The sequence below is a fragment of the Quercus lobata genome, chromosome 7, assembly GCF_001633185.2.
Source record: "Quercus lobata isolate SW786 chromosome 7, ValleyOak3.0 Primary Assembly, whole genome shotgun sequence".
Lineage (NCBI taxonomy): Eukaryota > Viridiplantae > Streptophyta > Magnoliopsida > Fagales > Fagaceae > Quercus > Quercus lobata.
The window spans coordinates 25,302,210-25,311,583 of NC_044910.1; positions in this window are offsets into that span (position 1 = coordinate 25,302,210).

The window sequence follows — 9,374 nt, forward strand, 5'->3', positions numbered from 1 at the left end:
GCTGACAACGAGAAAATGTGCCGGAACGGTTACAGAAGCAATAATGAGCCAATGGCCACCCGTTACACATTAAATAGAAACTTCATTGCCATTAAATGCCACATTTCATTCAGGAGAAAAACGCCTAGAGAAGCATTAATAGGCATAAATGACTCACCAAAAAGCAAACCATAAAAGGCAATGGAACCAAGGTAAGTGCTCTTCATGAGAAACTCAATAGACTACAATTATACTATCTATTCGGAGCCATAATCTGACTTAGGCATTAGAGTGTCTTCAACTGGCATCACGCTGGTGAACCTTCTTTGTATTTCTTGTCTTTTCAACAGGCACTGCAACTCGTCCATCAGCATTGACAAGGAGCATACTGACGAGATCAATTTCCGGCTTCATCAGTTTGGTGCCGTCTGTGGGAATAACAACAAGTCATTGTATTCCTATTGACAAAGCTCCTTAAGACCAATGGAGTTCGTTGCAACATCACCCCTGGATCCTAAAGTGATGGCTCAACAGATCCAGGCTCTAACAGCCAACGTGCAAGAATTAATGAAGCGGAACGAAGAATTGAAGCGTCAAACCTATCCAGAGGGTAGCAACACTTCACTTCATCGACACAGCTACAACAGACACAATGAAGAAGTTAGCAGCCCTGAAAACAATAAGGGAAAAAAATGCTTCCGAGTATACCGGGCAATCTTCACACGGTAATGATCACATGATGAAAAGCCTACGAAGGGAATGGGATGAGGTGAAAAATGCCATGAAGGGGAAGACGGTGATGAATCTCGATGGCATGCTCAAACGAACATATTCACCCTTCACCGCTAGTATTTTGGAGTGCCCCTTGCCTCCAAAGTTTCGCCTATCTCAACTGGAGTTTTATGACGGCATGAAACACCCTCTTGACCACATAGGGGCTTTCAAGACAATTCCAAATCTCCAGCAAACTCCAGACGAAGTCATATGCAAGTCTTTTCTCGCCACTCTCAAGGGAGCTGCAAGGGTGTGGTTTAGTAAATTGCCAGCATCTTCAATTGCAAACTTCAAACCGCTCAGTGACTCATTTGTCCGCCACTTCATTAGGGGCAACGCCACAAAAGGCCAACCTCTTACTTGCTGACAGTGCAGCAGCAGGACGGGGAAAGCTTAAAGGCGCATGTGAAGCGCTTCAACAAAGCTGTGCTCGAAATTGACGAAGCAAACGACTAAGTCATAATGACGACCTTTCAGGTTGGACTCAACAATCCTGATCTCGTCTTTTCACTGGGAAAGACACCCCCAACCTCCATGACAGATTTTCTATTCAAAGCTCAAAAGTACATGAACGAGGAGGACGCTCTCACCGCAAAGGGGTTGACGAGAAAACAAAAGAAGGAAGAACCTAGTGACTCCTAGAGTAAGAAAAAGGACTGCAAAGACCATTCCTCAGAAACCAATGCTAGCAGGAGCAGCCCAGTAGTCTCGAAGAAGAGGTTGAACTTCAACCCATTGGTGATGCCTACAGATAAAATCCTGATGCAGATTAAGGACGAACCTGGCCTAAAATAGCCAAAGCCATTAAGCACGTCTGTCACACTCCAAACCCATTACCCAGATTTGTAACCATGACCGGCATGTTAATATCAAGCCTAAACCTGGTATTAACAAGAACCAACTAAACTTTTACAAAAGTTTTCCTCTTTCTTATCATCTTTGTTTCTTTACTTAAATGATATAACTTTTCACTTGACATTCATAGCATTTATACTGTACTCAAAAAATAACATAATCCACTAGTCATTCAATATCCACACTTTTCACATAATACATCTCTTAATACTTTAAGGTACACAACTTTCATTAGATCCTAAAATTCACAACATTACAAAGCTAAACATCAATTTGCTAATTCGGGATCTATACTTTTAAAAACTAAAACCAGCTTCTTCCAAAACTCGACTAAGGCTCTCTCTACTCCAAAATAAAACTTATTGACTGAAAGAGTGGAAGGGGTGAGCTACACAGCTCAATAAAGGTAAGATACATGATAATTTAATAAGGATGCATGTAAATCAAATCATTTCATTCTATGAATATTCAGATAGGAGAACATCATTTCATGCATAGTATTTTATACTATTCATAATAATAACTTATATGCTTTTCATAGGTAAATAATTATTCTCCTTTTTCTTATCAGAATAACATTACCAAAACCTTTCGGATTGAACTTCTTTCATTTTTTACAAAGTCACCAAATATAATATTGCTTGTTTAAAACCATATAGATACATGCATATATATATATTCTTGTTACAAAATAATCTTTTTAACTTAAATCAGATAATTGGTAACTTTGTCTTAAACTAGAAATATCTTGACAAATAAGAAGACTTTTCTTTATAAACTTCTTCTTGTAAAATATTATAACTTTTATAGTCATAAAACTTAACGTTTAATGTAAACTTGTACTTTCATCAGAAGTTTTATCTTTACATAACACTAAAACCTTTTCATCATATTCTTTATATTTAAAGCACAACAGAACTTCAGAAAATTTTATCTTTAAAGAACAGCTTTTCTTTTCATCATAAATTTCTTTTTTTCATAAGAGCTTTCAACTTTTCATAATGCATTTAAACAAAATAATTCTCTCATGATCAATAACATAATATAGTTGTTCATAACATATTAATTAGTCCATATCTGATAAGTTTGTATTTATTTGGGAGGCTTCTAGCATTACTGTGCTAGGCATCCAGCATTCCCCACAATGCCAGGTATTCTCGGGATCACATCATAATACACATCTTCAACCATGGGGGTCGGTTGACTTCCTCCACAAGTTAGCCATAACCATCAAGGGCAGGTACAACAGAGCCAGTCCCACTTAATGGCTAATCAGATAACATTTTTCATGGAAAACCAGTAATTAAACATCTACTGGCAGAGTTCAAATCATTAGAGGACATAACTCGAAAACATTTCATACTTTTACATCATACTGAAATTCATAGTTTACATAACATTTCATAATAAAAGCATTTCCATTATTTTCTTTAAACATCATGTTTGTGGAATTAGTAATAACATCAATATGCTTGAATCATATACATAAGGTTTCAAGAACTCACGAACATATCTTTGTCTGAAACGTGATTATATGTCATATCTCTAATCAAAACATTTTAATGCATAATATATTTTAAAATTACCTTATAACTTACCAAATGCTCATATAACTTATCCCTTACCTGAAAGCAGAGGAACCGAAAGCCTACAGTCGAAGGAACTTAGACTTGGGAACTGGTAACACTTAAACCAAATATCAAAGTTTATTACTATCAATTACTCCTTATCATAAACTTAAACATTTATCTCAAATCTCTTATAATCAAGGGAATCATAATCCCACCTCAACGAGGTTCCCACAAACATATTATGCACACATCAACAAATGATGTACCAAACTAAAAAAAGTCATCATTCTCATATTTATATCATATCTCCAAAGGTGCCAACTTCATTTCAAAATGTGCTTGAGATTAAGGCGATAATGCATGCATAAACATAAACTCTTTTAAGCATGGTCATATAACCATATACACTCATATGGCAACATGAAAAAGCAGTAGAATGGTTTAGAACCCCTCCTTTGAATACTAAAACTTGAACCAAGGTATAAAAAATTTATTTTTGATCCAGACATACCAAAGGATGAGCATAATAAATTATAGCTCAAATCATTCACCCTAACTTTAAAATTAAATCCTCAAAGTTAGGCATGTCCCTTACTGTTCATTGTTTTATTTCAGCAGCATATACTTCACTTATAAAATACAAATGGGCTATTAATTCACATAACAAATTCATGCAATTTTACATAAAAAAAATCCTCTGGATGTCTAGTAAATACCATATCAATTTCGGAGTCAAATCATAAAACCATAATTTACTAAAAATCATACAATACAGCATACTCAAATTTGTCCTGACAGAATTTCATGCAACTTAGAAATTAAACCATTATTTTTATATTGATCCAAATGCTATGAGACCACTTCCATTACAACCATATGTGTCTTAGATTTCATAGGAAATAACCTTAGTATCCAAATTCACTATGTACCATTTAATACATAATTTATCATGCGTAAACACAGAATCTGTCACAGTAACAGCTTTGCAACGTTTTCTTGTAAATTCACAAATAAATATCAAACAATGGTATTTTCATACAAAATTTAATAAAAACCTACTAGACATATCATATAATAATTTCCAATAAACCTTTTACCCATAGCTATCCTAGAAAAATACAGGATTTATGATGACCAAACAGGTTAACCAATGAGTGCAACTCTTAACAAGTTCATGAACTAACTCTCAACAAGCTTCAATTACTGAATCAACTACACATTCAGCACCTCAATTAGCAATTCCATAAAATTTATCTAGCTATTTTACTCATTTTAACACTTACCCAAAACAAATTTTATCTTAGTCTATCATCTAGGAGCACATGCAAGCATAACAATGATTCAATTCGAATTAATCAAAAATCTCTAGAATCCAACCCATATACAAAATCATATAACCATCACTTAGGTTTAAATGGATAAATAGATCAAAGAAATAGATTTTCCCTTACCCTAGACATGGATTCTTGGAGTGATAAGAGCTAAAATCACTCTAGCTTCAAGTTGGGAATAAGAGCTTGAGAAGATTTGAAAGAAACTCTTGTTGCTGCTGGACCCGTAGGTGTGAGAGGAAGAGGAGAGTTGAGAGCTTTTCTTTCTTTTGGTGTTGGACCCATGGGAATGAAAGGGACAGTGTTCTTGACTATTCTAGTTGCTTCAAAAGAGTAGAAAGAAGAAATGAGATAAGCCTTATCTTTCATTTAATGTGTGGACCCGTGGGTTTGACAAAAGGGACTTAAGAGAGCTTCTAGCTCTTTCCTTAAGAGAAAAGAGAGTAAAGTGAGGTGAGAAATTCTGATTTTTGTGTGGACTGGTGGAAAATGAGAGCAAGAGAGTTTCTTGGACGTTCTAATTGTCTTGAGAAAAGTCAAAGAAGAAACTAGGTGGAACTTGCTCATTGCATGGCTGGCCAAGTCTTGGTCTTTGGGGTTTAAGGGGATAACATGTGTCAACATGCATGATACTTTGGCTTAACATGTGTTGAATTTCCATTGGTTGCATGTGTGGGTGGAATTTCCACTATAACAATTCATGCATCACACCTAATTAAAACACCAACTATGTATGTAATAACTTAAACTACTTAATATAATTTTGTACATACTTAGTATATATATACATAATACAAATAGCCATTCAATTTTTTATACTCTTTACAATTCTTATTCAAAGGCATTATAAAATAATATGTTTATTAAATACTCTTCTATTAATTATAGAAAAAAAGTGGCTTAAAATAGTAATTAACCACTTAAACACATAGTTTAATTATAAAGTTGGGTCAGGGTGTTACAACGTCTTCTAGCAAGCGCGACCTGAAGAAATACTGCCATTTTCACAAGGATCACAGCCACTACACCGATGAGTGTCATGATTTGAAGGAGCAGATTAAGGAACTGATTCACCAAAAGTTCATCAAAAGAAATCATCAGTCTCGATCAAGAACAGAAATAAACCTCATGACAACAATAAAGACGATGGAAGAGATCATTTGAAGCAAGTTGTAGGGGAAATAAGGATGATAACAGGTGGTCCAGTATTAGGAGGATCATACAGGTCCCTAAGGAGGACTCATCAGAGGTAGATCAATAGTGGTCATGTCAAGCATCCCTCAGCAAATTACCGTCGCACAGAGAATGATGACATAAGTTTCTCTGAACACGATGCAAATGGAATCAAGCAACCCTATGACAACCCCCCTGTCATCGTGCTAGAAATCGAAGGCTTCAACACAAGAAGAGTATTAGTCGAAAACGGGTGCTTAACAGACATCATGCACATGATAGCCTACCAGCAGCTAAGGTTGGACCCCAAGTGGCTTCGACCTTTCAAGTCACCTCTAGTCAGTTTCAGTGGAAACCATATCTATCTAAAAGGTATCATCTCGTTAACAGTCACAGCAGGGACGCATCCAACTCAGGTAACAAAATAGGTGGATTTTTTTATCATTGATTGTCCATTGTCATATAATGTGATCCTTGGATGACCAACATTAAATTGACTTAAAGCTGCAACCTCGACCTACTGCCTCAAGGTGAAATTCCCAACCCCATATGGGATTGGAGAAATACGTGGAGATCAACTGCTAGCTCGGGAATGCTACCAGGAAATACTAGCTTCCAAGGAGAATCATGCCTAGATGGTTGAGGAGAAGCCTGAGAAGCCTGCCAAAGATCTGGAAGATGTGGAACTGGTAGAGGGAGATCCTACCAAAGTCACTAAAATCAGAGGAGGTCTTAATCCAACATTGAAGGACAAGATCATAGAGATCTTTAGGAAGAATCTAGATATCTTCGCTTGGACTCATAAGGATATCCCAGGCATAAACAACAAGGTGATAGAGCACCGATTAAATGTCGACCACACAAAGAAGCCTATCCAACAAAAGTGAAGGGTCTTCGCTCCTGAAAGGATTGAAGTTGTCATGGAAGAAGTAGAGAAGCTTTTAGCCGCCGATTTTATCAGAGAAGTCTTCTATCTTGAATGGCTCGCCAATGTCCTCATGGTGAAGAAGTCCAACGGAAAATGGCGGATGTGCATTGATTTTACAAACCTTAACCATGCTTGCCCAAAAGACAACTTCTCACTCCCTAGAATTGACCAACTCGTGGATTCTACAACTGGTCATGAGTTGCTGACCTTCATGGATGCCTTTTCAGGCTACAACCAAATTCGCATGAATAAGGAAGATCAGGAGAAAACAACCTTTGTCACTAGCCAAGGGTTGTATTATTACAAAGTCATGTTGTTCAACCTAAAAAATGTAAGGGCCACATACCAAAGGCTAGTGAATCACATGTTCAACAAGTAGATTAGATGAAATATGGAAGTATATGTGGACGACATGCTTGTAAAAAGTAAAAAGGAACAGTTACACTTGGATGACCTTAGAGAGACTTTCGACACTTTGTGGAAGTATCAAATGAGATTAAACCAAGCAAAGTGCGTATTTGGGGTCTCGTCAAGCAAATTTTTGGGATTCATGGTTTCCCAGCGGAGGATCGCAGCCAACCCAGAGAAAGTTAAAGCCATACTTGACATGACCTACCCAAGGAATGTGAAGGAAGTACAGAGGTTGACTGGACGAATAGCAGCCCTAAACAGATTCATCTCTAAGGCCACAAATAAGTGTCTTCCATTTTTTAAGACACTGAAGCAAGTTTTCCAATGGACAGAAGTGTGCGAAGTAGCTTTCCAGGCCCTTAAGGAATACCTGTCCAAACCTCCACTACTAAGTCCATCTGTCGAGGGAGAGGATCTGTTCCTTTACTTAGCTGTATCACAAACAATTATAAGCTCAGCACTGATCTGTGAAAAGCTCAAGGTCCAAAGGCCGGTTTATTACACAAGCCAGGCCTTCCAAGGCACAGAGGCGAGATACCCAAGGATAGAGAAATTGGCTTTTGCTTTGATCATCGCATCTAGAAAGCTTCGTCCATATTTCCAAGCACATACCATCCTTGTCATGACGGACCAAACTCTCCGAAAGGCCATGGGCAGGCCAGATGCCGCAGGGAGAATGGTTCAATGGGTTGTGGAGTTAAGTCAATTTGACATCGACTATAGATCACAAACGGCAATTAAAGCTCAAGCATTGGTTGACTTCGTCGCCGAGTTCACCATGACGAATCAAGATCTAGAAGCAGATTACTAGATGGTGTATACGAACGGATCTTCAGCCATAGGTGTTGGAGGTGTAGGAGTGATCCTCGTATCTCCTGAGAAAGATGTCCTCAAGTATGAAGTCTAGCTTCAGTTTCTAGCAACAAACAATGAAGCAGAGTACGAAGCGGTAGTTACAGGACTGAGGATTGCAGAAACCTTGGGAGTAAGAAACCAAAAGCTGAATTCATATTCAAAGCTAGTGGTGGGATAGATAACCAAGGAGTATGAAGCGAAGGAAGACAGGATGAAAAGGTACTTAAAACTAACCAATCAGCTAGTTTCTAACTTTGATGATGTCAAGATCACTCAAGTACCAAAGGAAGAGAATTCAGAAGCTAACGAAGTGGCTAGACTTGCATCGTCCGACAATGATGAAGGACGACCTGGAGTATACATGGAAGTGCAAAGCCTCCCTTACATAGAAGGGTTGGATGTTGTTTGTTTTTAAACCCCTGTAAAACTAGATTGTTTAACCTAATTAATTAACCGAGTGAATACTTAGGTTCATTATTCAGATCTAGGTTAAAATAATAACAATCATATCATGTAAAGCAGCGGAAATATAAAGAACACATGATATGATAACCCAAGAAAACCAAACCAGTAAAAAACCTTGGGAGGATTTAACCTAGCTATCCTCAAGGTAAAAAGCAAATCCACTATGAAAGAATTGAAGTTTGTACAACAGAACTTAGACCACTAACATTCTATTGCTACCTCGAGTAGAAAACTTACTACCATGACCCTATGATAGCTCCGAGTCCACAGACTACTTCTTTCTTTGGCTTTTGCAAAACACAAACACCCACGTTTGTGACTTTGAGATCCCACTCAAAGGTTTAGCAATACAAACTCTCCTGTTTGTGACTCCAAGACCACCCTTGAAGGTTTAGATCATCAGCACCTTTGATGACTAAAGAAGGCAGCAACTTTTACAACACCAGATCTTGAGATTTTTCAAGTAATAACACCGGCAGAAAATATGAGAGAGCTTTTTAGATATAAAACCCTAAATACAAAAGAGGCACACTCTTCTCTCTCTAAAAAACTTTATAAAAACATGCTTAGGGTTTCCTTTATATATTAGGAGAAGTAGATATGAAACCCTAATCCTTAATGGGCTTGAACTGCTGTTTGGACTTAATTAAAATTCTGCAGATACGACTTTCGATCGGTCGAGCCTGTCTCTCGATCGTTCAAACCAGACAGATTATGAAATCTTCTTTTTGCAGCTTGTATGTTCCTGAATCTTGTCTTGAATCACCTTGAGCATTGTCTAATAATACCTATAGACTTTAGGATCTATATCTAGATAAGTTTGTGTTCACGATTTGCCAATTGTTCTAAACTTTTAGAACCTAACAGTTGTAATTTACGTTCAATCCAAAGGAAGCTGGATGGATCCAATAGTCACTTATATCAAAGATGGCATGCTCCCTCCAAACCCTTCAGAGGCCAGAAAGATCAAAGTAAGGTCGTTCAAATTCACTATCCTGAATGACGAGCTCTATAAAAGGGGATTTTCTCAAC